General features: G+C 44.5%; 1 pseudogene; it reads left to right on the top strand.

The window, feature by feature from the left end:
* Window positions 1–12,500: 12,500 nt before the first annotated feature.
* On the top strand, window positions 12,501–13,417 carry LOC123106427 (uncharacterized; annotated as a pseudogene).
* Window positions 13,418–14,349: the final 932 nt, after the last annotated feature.

The following is a 14,349-nucleotide window of genomic DNA, read 5'->3' as shown; positions in this document are numbered from 1 at the left end:
TGATGGTCGTAAGGCTATTGGGTACAAATGGATTTTAAAAGGAAGACGGACAATGATGGTATGTATCACCATTAAGAAAGCTCGACTTGTCGTTAAGATGTTTTCCGACAAGTTCAAGGAGTTGATTGCAGTGAGACTTTCTCACTCGTAGCAATGCTAAGAGTCTGTTGGAATTGTATTAGAAGTTACTGCATTATTTATGAAATCTTGCATATAGGATGTCAAAACATTGTTTCCTCGACAATTTTCTTGAGGAAAGGTTGTATGTGATACAACCAGAAGGTTTTTGTCAATCCTAAAAGATGCTAACAAGTATGCAAAGCTCCAGCAATCTTTCTAGGGACTGGAGTAAGTATCTCAGAGTTAGAATATATGCTTTGATGAGATGATCAAAGATTTTGGGTTTATACAAAGTTTATGAGAAACTTGTATTTCCAAAGAAGTGAGTGGGAGCACTATAGAATTTCTGATGAGTATATGTTGTTGACATATTGTTGATCAGAAATGATGTAGAATTTTTGGAAATCATATAGGGTTATTTGAAAAGTATTTTTCAATGGAAAACCTGGATTAAGCTACTTGAACATTGAGCATCAAGATCTATAAGGATAGATAAAAAACGCTTAATAGTACTTTCAAATGAATACATACCGTGACAAGATTTTGAAGGAGTTCAAATAAGATCAGCAAAGAAGGAGTTCTTGGCTGTGTTATAAGGTGTGAGCATTGAGTGAGACTCAAGATCTGACCACGGCAGAAGAGAGAGAAAGGACGAAGGTCATCCCCTATGCTTTAGACGCAGGCTCTACAGTATGCTATGTTGTGTACCGCACCTGAAGTGTGCCTTGCCATGAGTCAATCAAGGGGTACAAGAGTGATCCAGGAATGGATCACATGAAAGCGGTCAAACTTATCCTTAGTAACTAGTGGACTAAGGAATTTTCTCGATTATGGAGGTGGTAAAAGAGTTCGTCATAAAGGGTTACGTTGATGCAAACTTTGACACTAATCCGGATGACTCTAAGTAGTAAACCGGATTCGTATAGTAGAGCAGTTATTTGGAATAGCTCCAAGTAGCGCATGGTAGCTGCATCTACAAGATGACATAGAGATTTGTAAAGCACACGCGGATCTGAAAGGTTCAGACCCGTTGACTAATAACCTCTCTCACAAGCGAGATATGATCAAACCCCATGGGTGTTGGATTCATTACAATCACATAGTGATGTGAACTAGATTATTGACTCTAGTGCAAGTAGGAGACTGTTGGAAATATGCCCTAGAGGTAATAATAAAATGGTTATTATTATATTCCCTTGTTCATGATAATTGTCTATTGTTCATGCTATAATTGTATTAACCGGAGACCGTAATACATGTGTGAATATGTAGACCACAATATGTCCCTAGTAAGCCTCTAGTTGAATAGCTCGTTGATCAATAGATGGTTACGGTTTCCTGACCATGGACATTGGATGTCGTTGATAACGGGATCACATCATTAGGAGAATGATGTGATGGACAAGACCCAATCCTAAGCATAGCACAAGATCGTGTAGTTCGTTTGCTAAAGCTTTTCTAATGTCAAGTATCATTTCCTTAGACCATGAGATTGTGCAACTCCCGGATACCGTAGGAATGCTTTGGGTGTGCCAAACGTCACAACGTAACTGGGTGGCTATAAAGGCACACTACGGGTATCTCCAAAAGTGTTTGTTGGGTTGGCACGAATCGAGATTGGGATTTGTCACTCCGTGTGACGGAGAGGTATCTCTGGGCCCACTCGGTAGGACATCATCATAATGAGCTCAATGTGACCAAAGAGTTGATCACGGGATGATGTGTTACGGAACGAGTAAAAGTGACTTGCCGGTAACGAAATTGAACGAGGTATTGGGATACCGACGATCGAATCTCGGGCAAGTAACGTACCGATTGACAAAGGGAATTGTATACAGGATTGATTGAATCCCCGACATCGTGGTTCATCCGATGAGATCATCGTGGAACATGTGGGAGCCAACATGGGTATCCAGATCCCGTTGTTGGTTATTGGCCAGAGAGCTGTCTCGGTCATGTCTGCATGATTCCCAAACCCGTAGGGTCTACACACTTAAGGTTCAGTGACGCTAGAGTTGTTATGGGAATTAGTGTGCAGTTAGCGAATGCTTTTTGGAGTCCCGGATGAGATCCCGGACGTCATCAGGAGTTCCAGAATGGTTCGGAGGTAAAGATTTATATATGGGAAGTCCTATTTTGGCCACCGGAAAATGTTCGGGATTTTTTGGTATTGTACCGGGAAGGTTCTAGAAGGTTCCGGAGTGGGGCCCACCTGCATGGGGGGACCCACATGAACATGGGTAGTGGGGGCAAGGCCCCACACCCCTGGTCAACGCTCACCAAGATCCCCCCTTAGAAGGAATAAGATCATATCCCGAAGGGATAAGATCAAGATCCCTAAAAAAAGGGGATAACAATCGGTGGGGAAGGGAAATGATGGGATTTCTTTTCCACACCTTTGCCAATGCCCCGATGGACTTGCAGGGCAAGAAACCAGCCCCTCCACCCCTATATATAGTGGGGAGGCGCATAGGAGCCGCAGCCCTTCCCCTGGCGCAGCCCTCTCCCTCCCCAACACCTCCTCCTCCTTAGTAGTGCTTGGTGAAGCCCTGCCGGATAACTGCAAGCTCCACCACCACGCCGTCGTGCTGCCGGAGCTCTCTCTCAACTTCTCCTCGCCCCTTGATCGGAACACAAGAAGGAGGAGACGTCCCCCGGCTGTACGTGTGTTGAACGCGGAGGCGCCGTTGTTTGACGCTTAGATCAGAATCAACCGTCATCTGAATCGCTACGAGTACGACTCCTTCATCCGCGTTCTTGTAACGCTTCCGCATCGCGATATTCAAGGGTATGAAGATGCACTCCCCTCTCTCTCTTTGCTAGTCTCTCCATAGATTGATCTTGGTGATGCGTAGAAATATTTTAATTTCTGCAACGATCCCCAACAGCTCCCTCAATGCAACCGGAAGCAGTTGCGTCATAATCACGTGGCAGCCATGAGACTTTAGGTTCTGGAACTTTTTCTCTGGAATATTTATTATTCCCTTTATATTCGATGAGAAGCCAGTCGGGACCTTCATACTGAGAAGGCATTCAAAAAACATTTCCTTCTCTTCTTTGATAAGAGCGTAGCTGGCGCGACCTTCATACTGCTTTGGAGGCATGCCGTCTTTTTCGTGCAAACGTTGCAGGTCCTCCCGTGCCTCAGGCGTATCTTTTGTCTTCCCATACACACCCAAGAAGCCTAACAGGTTCACGCAAAGGTTCTTCGTCACGTGCATCACGTCGATTGAAAAGCATCCCAAAATATAGATTTCTTCTTCCACATGGGTGTGCGTCCCTCGGCGTTATTCGGAACAGCTAGTCCGCCGGGACCCTTTCCAAATATTACGTGTAAATCAGAGACCATATCAAGTACGTGATCACCGGTACGCATGGCAGGCTTCTTCCGGTGATCTTCCTCGCCTTGAAAATGCTTGCCTTTCTTTCGACATTGATGGTTGGTCGGGAGAAATCGATGATGGCCCAGGTACACATTATTCTTGCATCTGTCCAGGTATATACTTTCGGTGTCAGCTAAACAGTGCGTGCATGTGTGGTATCCCTTGTTTATCTATCCTGAAAGGTTACTGAGGGCGGGCCAATCATTGATGGTTACAAACAGCAACGCATGCAGGTTAAATTCCTGCTGTTTGTGCTCACATCCAATGCACGTACACCGTTTCCATTCCATAGCTGTAAAAGTTCTTCAACTAATGGCCTTAGGTACACATCAATGTCGTTGCCGGGTTGCTTAGGGCCTTGGATGAGAATTGGCATCATAATGAACTTCCGCTTCATGCACATCCAAGGAGGAAGGTTATACATACATAGAGTCACGGGGCAGGTGCTATGATTGTTGCTCTGCTCCCTGAAAGGATTAATGCCATCCGCACTTAAAGCAAACCATACGTTCCTTGGGTCACTTGCAAACTGATCCCAGTACTTTCTCTCAATTTTTCTCCACTGCGACCCATCAGCGGGTGCTCTCAACTTCCCGTCTTTCTTACGGTCATCTCTGTGCCATAGCATCAACTTGGCATGCTCTTCGTTTCTGAACAGTCATTTCAACCATGGTATTATAGGAGCATACCACATCACCTTCGCAGGAACCCTCTTCCTGCGGGGCTCGCCCTCAACATCACCAGGGTCATCTCGTCTGATCTTATACCGCAATTCACCGCATACCGGGCATGCGTTCAAATCCTTGTACGCACCGCGGTAGAGGATGCATGCAGTCATTAGGGCATGCATGTATCTTCTCCACCTCCAATCCTAGAGGGCATACGACCTTCTTTGTTGCGTACGTACTGTCAGGCAATTCGTTATCCTTTTGGAAGCTTCTTCTTCAATATTTTCAGCACTCTCTGCCTTCCACTGCAGAAATTCCAGTATGGTACCGAGCTTTGTGTTGCCATCTTCGCAATCGGGGTACAACCCTTTTTTGTGATCCTCTAACATGCGATCGAACTTCAGCTTCTCCTTTTCACTTTTGCACTTTTCCCTTGAATCAACAATGACCCGGCGGAGATCATCATCGGGCACATCGTCTGGTTCCTCTTGATCTTCAGCTTCTTCTTGATCTTCAGCTTCCCCCGTTGCAGCATCACTGTATTCAGGGGGCACATAGTTGTCATCGTCCTCTTCTTCGTTGTCTTCCATCATAACCCCTATTTCTTTGTGCTTCGTCCAAACATTATAGTGTGGCATGAAACCCTTATAAAGCAGGTGGGTGTGAAGGATTTTCTTGTCAGAGTAAGACCTCGTATTCCCACAATCAGGGCATGGACAACACATAAAACCATTCTGCTTGTTTGCCTCGGCCACTTCGAGAAATTTATGCATGCCCTTAATGTACTCGGAGGTGTGTCTGTCACCGTACATCCATTGCCGGTTCATCTGCGTGCATTATATAATTATGTGTGTCAAAAGTAAGAAAATTAGACAATTATCTATCTAAAGTAAGATTTTTTTCTTCCAGAAAGAAGATAAGAACAAGAGGCTCACCACGGTGGTGTCGGTGACGAGATCGGCGCGGGCGATCGACGGCGGTGAAGACGAGGATGGGGCGTGACGGACCGCTAAACCTAGACAAATCTCGGAAAAAATGGAGCTCGGAGGTCGAGCTTCGAGAGGAGAAAGCTTAACTAGTGTGGCTCGGGCATTTCATCGAACACCTCACATGCATAAGAGGTGAGCTAGAGCACCCAAATGCCCTTCCTCGCCGGCCAGCAAAAACAGAGCACTGTGGAGTGCTCTGCTCGCCGGCGATGGGGCATATATAGGGAACTCGTTTGTCCCGGTTCATGGCTGGAACCGGGACTAAAGCCCAGCCTTCTGTCCCGGTTCGAGCCAAGAACCGGGACCAATGTTTGTGGGCCAGGAGCGAGGCCCATTGGTCCCGGTTCGTGCCAAGAACCGAGACAAATGGGCCCAGACGAACCGGGACCAATGCCCACGAGGCCCTGGCCGGCCCCCTGGGCTCACGATCCGGGACGAATGCATCCATTGGTCCCGGTTCATGGCAGAACCGGGACTAATAGGCTGGCCAGGCCCGAATGAAAGCCCCTTTTTCTACTAGTGTAATCAACTACAAGATGTAATCAACACTACTAGTCACCCACAAGTACCAATCTAAGGTTCCGGTACAAAGATTGAACACAAGAGATGAACTAGAGTTTGAGAGGAGATGCTGTTGTTGAAGATGTTGATGGAGATTGCCCTCTCAAAGATGGGAGAGTTGTTGGCGATGATGATTGCGATGATTTCCCTCTCCGGGAGGGAAGTTCCCCCAGCAGAATCGCTCCGTCGGAAGGAAAAAGTGCTCCTGCCCAAGTTCCACCTCAAGATGGCGGCGCTTCGTCCCGAAAGTCTCGCCCTGATTTTTTCTAGGTCAAAATGACCTATATACAAGAAGATGGGCACCGGAGGTGGGCTGGGCTGAGCACAACCCACCAGGGCGCGCCTGGGCTGCCCGGCGCGCTTGGGCTGCACGGCGCACCCGGGTGGGTTGTGCCCACCTGGTGGGCCCCCTCCGGTAGTTATTTTCTCCATTATTTTTTATATATTGCAAAACAATTCTCCGTAAATTTTCAGCTCATTTGGATATATGCAGAATAGGTAACTCTGACGTAGCTTTTTCATGTCCAGAATTCCAGCTGCCGATATTCTCCCTCTTTGTGCAAGCCTTGCATATTATGAGAGAAAAGACATTAGTATTACTCCAAAAGCATTATTATGCACAAAAACATTGTAAATAACAATAGGAAAACATGATGCAAAATGGACGTATCATTCATCATATAACAGTCACAACCTAGAGCGATACACAATAGCTCCAATTTATCAATATAATCTAGGCATGTATTCCGTATATAGTCATACATGCTTATAATAAGATTTGCATGACATCTTTTGTCCGACCCTCCCTTGGCGGCGAGGTCCATAAGGAAACTAAGGGATATTAAGGCATCCTTTTAATAGAGAGCCGGAACAAAGCATTAGCAAATAGTGAATACCTAAACTCCTCGAATTACAATTATCCCTGGAGAGTATCCCAACTATTGTTACTTTGGGGTCTACGGATCAGAACAATGACAAGTGCATATAACTAGCAGATAGGATCAAGAACTCAAATGTGTTAATGAAAACATAGAGGATTCAGATCTGAAATCATGGCACTCGGGCCCTAGTGACAAGCATTAAACATAGTAAATTCATAGCAACATCAATCTCGAAACATAGTGGATACAAGGGATCATGCCCTAACAAATTGACTCGATTACATGATAAATCTCATCCAACTCCATCACCGTCCAGCAAGCCTGCGAAGGAATTACTCACTTCCGATGGTGAGCATCATGGAATTTTTGATAAAGAAGGGTTGGTGATGATGATGCCGACGAATCCCCCTCTCCGGAGCCTCGGACGGACTCAAGAACAGCCCTCCCGATGAAGAACAGGAGGTGGTGGCGGCTCTGTTGGAACCCGCCCACAGGATCGATCACATCAAATCACGACAGAGGCACGCACAAAAAACTTTTATAGCCAAGGGCTCTTATCGTGCCCTTTGCTTCTCCTCTTTTTATTTTCTGTTTTCTCCACGTTGATACAATCTGTAGGATCTGCTGCATATATATATATGCAGCCATGAACCTAGCCGACCCCTAGCAAACCGACTCAAGCTTGACCTCCTATACCTACGCGGACTACTACTAGACACAAGTCATTTTCCCTATACAAACTAGCTTTTTGTACTAGTCCTCATACAAAATATGGACACTTGCCTATAGCTAAATAACTAGCGTAGTCCAAACCGTACTACTAATCACACGGCAACCTAGACTTGTGACTAACTCAAGATTATTTCTAACAATCTCCTCTTGTCTTCTGATACTTCTCCGGTCTTGGCTTATTGATGATTCTCCCTTGTCGACTCATCCGCTCGCACCACAACAAGTTAAATTGCTAGGCTTCATTGATCGTAACAATCTCTTCCAAATTTTAACTTGGCGAATTTACGGACCACTTCAATTATGCCTTGGACTACCCAGCCTCGTCAGTAACATGTGGAATACCCCACCCGGTGGACTTCACCATCCACCCTAGCAAGATACATGCCGACTCCTTGTGGATCACACCACCTTATGGACTACACAGCCCACTCCAGCCTCATGTAGAGACATGGCCTCATTGAAGAGACTCACCTTCACTGGTTTACCGCCCCCACATAGTTGAACTTGATCCTCTCGTCGAGACACATAGGCGATCTGGATGGGCTTCATCTTCAACGCCTCCTCCCAAAGACGAGCACTTGGACATGACGACGCTGACACAACGATGATGACCGACCGACCGAGACGTGTTGACTCGCACGACTCCTTGACTCATCAAACTCCCGCAGACGATGATCTTGATGAACTTCCGGCACCATAGCTCGGTACCACCGCTCCCATCAACAATCATCTTCCACCGCCTTGCGGACGACAGCCTGCCATCTCCTGCCTTGTCGCTCCGCCAAACGACAATGGCCCGATCCTCCTCATCGCTGCACCACCCAGCAACTTCATGGCCCGCTTTTCCTCATCGATGTACCACCCAGCGACCATATCGCCCGCCCCGAGGCGCTAGTCGGGTCGCAACCCCGGGGCAAGCGCAGCTCCAAATCGACCTTGCTCTAGATACCAATTGTTGGAACTCGTCCACAAGATCGATTACATCAAATCACGACAGAGGCGCGCACAAAAAACTTTATAGCCAAGGGCTCTTGTCGTGCCCTTCGTTCCTCTTCTTTTTATTTTCTGTTTTCTCCACGTTGATACAATCTGTAGGATCTGCTGCATATATAAATATGCAGCCATGAACCTAGCCGACCCCTAGCAAACCGACTCAAGCTTGACCTCCTATACCTACGCGGACTACTACTAGACACAAGTCATTTCCCCTGTACAAACTATCTTTTCATCATGTACTAGTCCTCGTACAAAACATGGACACTTGCCTATAGCTAAATAACTAGCGTAGTCCAAACCGGACTACTAATCACACGGCAACCTAGACTTGCGACTAACTCAAGATTATTTCTAACAGGCTCTGTATCATAAAACACGATGACACTCCTTCTCTTTTTTCACGGGGAAACATAATTTATAGGTTTGGAATTAGGTCAGACGGCCCCATGTGGAGCCCACAAGGCATCAGGGTGCACCCTTTTGCCTTGTGAGCAACTAGTGGCCCCCTTCGATGGATCTTCGTTCGAGTATCTTGTTATTTATTCAATAAAAATCTCCAAAGTTTGTTCTAATTCTGAGAAATTTTATTTCTACACAGAAAACAACACCATGGTAGTTCTCCTGAAAACAATGTTGGTTCGGGATAGTTTCATTCAATTCATGCAAATAAGAGTTCAAAAAAAGAGCAAAAGTCTATGGAAAAGTAGATATGATGGACACATATCAGTCGTGGTTGTAAATGGGCGAGATGCAAGTAGGCCCTAAATGGGTTGGCCTACTAATTTTGACTGGGCCGACCTTATTATGTAAACGGGCCACTAGAGGGTCATGCCATGTTTTGGCATTTCATTAGCATGTATTGTCCAGTGGATGGGCGACACCTGTCGCAACACAGAGCTGACAAGTGATTCTATTGTCGAATGAGAAAATGACACGTGGAAATCGTCATTGGTCGGTGATGTTACCGGGTATTGGATCCAAAACCGGCACTCGTTACCTTAACGGCGACCCGTTACTGTGGTTGCCACGTGTCTGTTACCCTTGACGAAAGCACTTCCAAGACGCACCATTTATCGTCACAAAAGTGAACACTTCTGTGATGATAAAGGGATTATTGTCATAGAACATTTCTACGACAACACAGATATGACTATCTTGATTCTGTCATAAAATTGCGTAGAAAACGTGACCTACTTTAACAAACACATATTATCACGAAAGTGTTTTTTTGTAGTGGGGTTAGGTATTTTTCCATGGGCTTTCATCAAAAGGAAGATCTCATATAACCCATGGAGTATGACATCAAGTGGTGGTCGTCATCAAAGTTGAGTTGTGCATGTTCAAGTGAAGCATCATGAAGAGATATCACATGGTTGTGGCTTGCCATCCATTATGGTGATAATGGACATGTGAAGATGTGCCTAAGAGAGGCTCTCCCATAGTGGAGTATGGGGGAGCAATTTGCTAGTCTTCATCAAGCCAACACAAACAAGAAAGGTGGTCTAACTTGAGGAGGTCAAGATCATCATCATCTATCTCAAGTGGACTATACGCAAGGCAAATGTATAACCTTGATAGGCTTTCTATCTTATCGGTCTCATGATGTTAGTTGGGAGACCGGGTTATTGGATCGATAGCCATACTATCAATGGGGGGGGGTTCTCTAGTGAGTAGCTTGATCGTATCATTCATAGAGAGCTCAAACATTTGCATCCTTGGCATCATCTTATTTGGTTCTTGTTTGGATTTTCTCTATATGAGGTTTTAGAGCTTGTGGTTATCTTCATGACAACCTCAAATGGATTTTCTATGCATCTTCTATTACGTTTTTGAGGTTGGAGGTTTTGTCGGTTCTTCATTTATGGAGATTTCATACTTCTAGATCTTTAGTATATTCTTTTGGAAGGTCTTGTCGCCAGCTTTCTATTAAGCTTGAGTTCATCAAAATCAAAGTTCATTTGCAAAAGCTATGGCAGTTTTGGGTGTTTCCTGGATTTGCAATTTGTTTCGAGCACCTGGAGTCCTTTGACCCAGGGTGCCCATAGGCACGAGAGGAAAATTGTCTAGGCTCGGCCTTGTATGGGTCCCCGGGGGTCCCTGGACCCCCGGGTGCCCAGAGTATGCGCCAAGTCTCTAGACAGTTCGTGTGCCCGGGGTCCTGGACCCTGCCCTCCCCTCCCCTCTGCCTAGCGGATGTTATGTCCGGGTATCCCGGGGCCTCTGTCCTTCGGGTGCCCACGATAAGCCGTGCTTTCTTTGTTTGGTCTGGGTACGTCCTGGTGCCCATGGGTGTCTGCTGGCAACGGTCATTTTTCGCGTGGGGTATTTAGATTTGTCAGTTCTACATTATGTATGCAGATAAACATTTGTCCATTTCACGAAGAAAAGCATTTTGGAGCATCATTTTTTCCTTTTTTACTGTTCAGTCGAGCTCACATAAGCTTGGGGATCAAAACAACACTTTCTCGCTGATCCATCCCAATCCCTCATTTTGAGAATAGTAAGAAAAGCTATCAAAAGAGTCCAGACGTGTAGTGTCGTAGTTGTTGCTTGGATGACTGACTTGCGGACGGGGCCGATGTGCAGCTTTAGGACTGGCGTGGATGTTGGATCGGTGGCTTCATATCTGGTTGTAGGGTGTCGACTCTGGTGACGGAGATGGAGTATGCACTCCATGTTTCCTATTTGACGCATTAAGAGTCAAAGCGATCGGGTTGGGCTGGCCCATTTAATGTGTATTCTAGTTCTGGTTTTTGTTTGTTTGTTTTTATTATTTTAGGAACCCTGGAATAATTTTTGTTTGTTTGTTTGTTAGGAACACTGGAATTATGATTTTATTTTCCAATTTTTTTAGCTTTTTATTGAAAGTCCAAAAATAAAAAAAGAGCTTTAGAAAAATGTTTGCATCTTAAAAATAAGTTCACAAATTCGATTTTTTTCATGTTTTAGAAAAAAATAAAAATTTGAGAAAGCATTCGTGTGTTAAAACGTGTTCAGAATTTTAAAAAAAGTTTGGATTAAAAAATATACAGAAACATGAAATATTTAATTTTCAGAAATTGTTTACAAATTTTTAATGTTGGTTTCCGTTTCAAAATACTAAAATATGTTCACATATACAGAAACTTTTGATAAATTTGAAACTCAAAATGTTCTAGAAACAATTAAATTTTTTTTGAGCATAGAAACAATTAAATTTGGCCACCACAGTAGCCCGGTTTATTTACTACAGAATCCGGTTCGAATCCGTTGTTAGTCCCGTGCACCCCAGGCCCAGGCCTTTTCGGAAAGCAGCAGGCAGACCGAGTTGAACTGGGCCGGCGTGGCTCTTCTTGTATACTCCTACTTATACAAGTCTTCCTCTTCCTTGAGATAAGACCATATAATAAATTAAAAAGCAGGAAAGAAAAAGCCGGCAGAGGCGATTTGATCTCATCGCCGGCGATCTCCTCTTTTCTTCGCCACGCACCCTTTCCCTGCATCTCCCCAGTTACAGGTAACGCCGCCCGTCCTTTTGATTTACAGCATCTCTCCAGTTACACAGGTGGATTCACCCGATGTGTGGCGTGGATTAGCCTAGCGTGCTGACACATCTAGTTAATTCCTGCTGTTAATTATATATCTGATCTGATGCAGGAGCGGTAGATCCATCGGTGGCCATGTCGTCGATATATGGAGAAATTACCATGTACGTATGCAGACATTTTAATGCAACCTTTGTGACTATCGTGCCTGCATGTTTTGAACTTGTATACAGTATAAAAGAAAGAATCGATAATATCAGAAGATGCATTCAAGAGATTGATGGACATATGGCATAAAGTGAATGCCAGTAGATTCAATTTTGGTTGATTTTCACCAAACAAAATAAGCTTTACATTTTCGGACTGGAGGTGTTAAAACTCACACTAGTAGGTAGTATTTTGGTGTAGTAATGTAGTACCTCCGTTCCTAAATGTAAGACGTTTTTGCAGTTCAAATTAAACAACCACGGAGTAATATATCAGCTCAGGCAACCTGTGTCATTACAACTAATTGAGGTTACATACTAATTTGTCTTTTTTTCATGCATGCAGTAACGACTTTGACACACTACAGACATTGGATGGTTCCGCTTTAAAAGAGTTTCATGAGTTCCAGGATTTTTGGCTTGCTTGCGCCGAGCGCCACATGAGCCTGAGGCCCAAGTCACCGCCCCCGAGGAGCTGATGAAGCGCAAACAAGAGCGTAACCGCAAGAGCTTGGTTGTAGCGCTCAACACATATGCCAAGCGAAACAATATGCAGGCATGTCCAAAAATATCATAATCAAAATATTTATGTTTCCTTCCATTCCTCTTAGCCACCGTATATATTAATAAGTGCTCGACTGTTGTTATATTTCAGATTACTGACTTGGAATTTGTGGAAGAGAAAGAAAGGAATCTAGTTGGTGGAGTTGCAGCAGGATATGTGCATTCCAACTTTGTTGCAAAAGGTGTGGATGGCAGGCCCACTTTGTTCTTTGCTGAGATGCTCCATGGTTGCTTCTTGCAAGAGCATGTTATTCTCTGCACTCCTTTGGAAGATACGGACTCTGGTAACTATTTCGCTTTTGCTCTAATTGTCTTGACTTTTTGTTAGCATATATACTAATATATACAGTACATATTTTTCTCGCGTGAAGGTTGTTGTTTTGGGTGCAATCAGCATGCAAGGAAGCTCAGGCATCCCACATGTGGTGGCTACTTGGGTGGACTCGAGGATGTGCCGTTTCCTTACGTGGAGGAGGACAGTGATGATGATTGCCTTCTTGATTGAATCTACAATATATGTTTCCAACAAGACAGAGCTGCAATATGCCGAGTGCGTAAGGAGGAGTGCTTTGGTGACAGCAGGCTGTGACAAGTAGGGGCCCAAGCATATGTATCTTTATTAATAGTGTTATATAATAACTAGACTAGATGCCTCAAAAAAATCAAAAATAAAAATGTAATGTTGACTAGAATCATGCTTGTGACAATTTCGTTTGATGATTTGTGGTAATAAGTTAGAATGGAGGATGATGTATCATTATAAATTGTTGTTTTACTGTTTCTTTTTGACCTTGATAAGTGCCATTCGTGTGGCACGAACACATGACAACTCTGAACGTTTTGATGACAAGTTTAGTGACGCGAGGATGACTACTTTAGTTGTCAAGCATGACAAATTTCTTTTCAGATGGCAAGTTTCAGTATTTTTTGGGTTTTTTGGATGACAAGTTTAGTTGTAAAAAACGTTAGGGCTGAAATGCTTCATGCCACGCACATGTGTTGTATTTATCATTTGTATTTTTTTTTTGAGAGCGTGCCATGTTTTTATAGCAAGAAGATAGTATTTGTTTACAAGGGACGGCAGAACAATCACAGGCTATGGTGCCCGCCGGCCGCCGGTCCGTGCGAGCCGTCGCACCTGTGGGAGTAGAGAAGCCCCCAGATTGGGCATGGCAGCTTACAGGGACACCGCGTCGCCCGAGCCCCCCACCCACGCTGCACTGACCACCAGCCCCTGGTCTTGAGCAAAGATTGACAAACGCTGAGCACCAAAGTTCTTGTTAGTGGTGTTCCTGGGAGGAGGATCCAAGTGAAGGCTCCATGTGCACAAGACCAAACAAATTCTATCAACAAGACTACCCATGTGAAATTCAAGTCCTTGTCTATCTTTGTTCCATTGTCTGCTATATATGCCAACTAGTAGTGCATGGTTTGCAGATCATATCAAGTAAATGCAGGCACTATAATCTTTATATGGACAATGAAATCCAAGTGATAATTCAAATACTTTTTGTTGGTATTATTACGGTTTGATGCGCAGAAGATTCCATGCCACAGTTAGCTCATCAATTCGGTGAGATCAACTCGACTGACTGAATTCAGGACAAACTCCTGCAGCACAAATTAGGAGTGGTTGTCTAAGTGTACGGATATATATTACATTAGAAAAAGTTACAGCCATTAGAGAACAAATATCCCAGTTAATAGGGCTGATGGGTAGGCTAA

This window comes from Triticum aestivum, chromosome 5A, assembly GCF_018294505.1.
Source record: "Triticum aestivum cultivar Chinese Spring chromosome 5A, IWGSC CS RefSeq v2.1, whole genome shotgun sequence".
NCBI lineage: Eukaryota > Viridiplantae > Streptophyta > Magnoliopsida > Poales > Poaceae > Triticum > Triticum aestivum.
The sequence above is the reverse complement of the archived record's forward strand: the minus strand, read 5'-3'. Positions and strand labels throughout refer to the sequence as shown.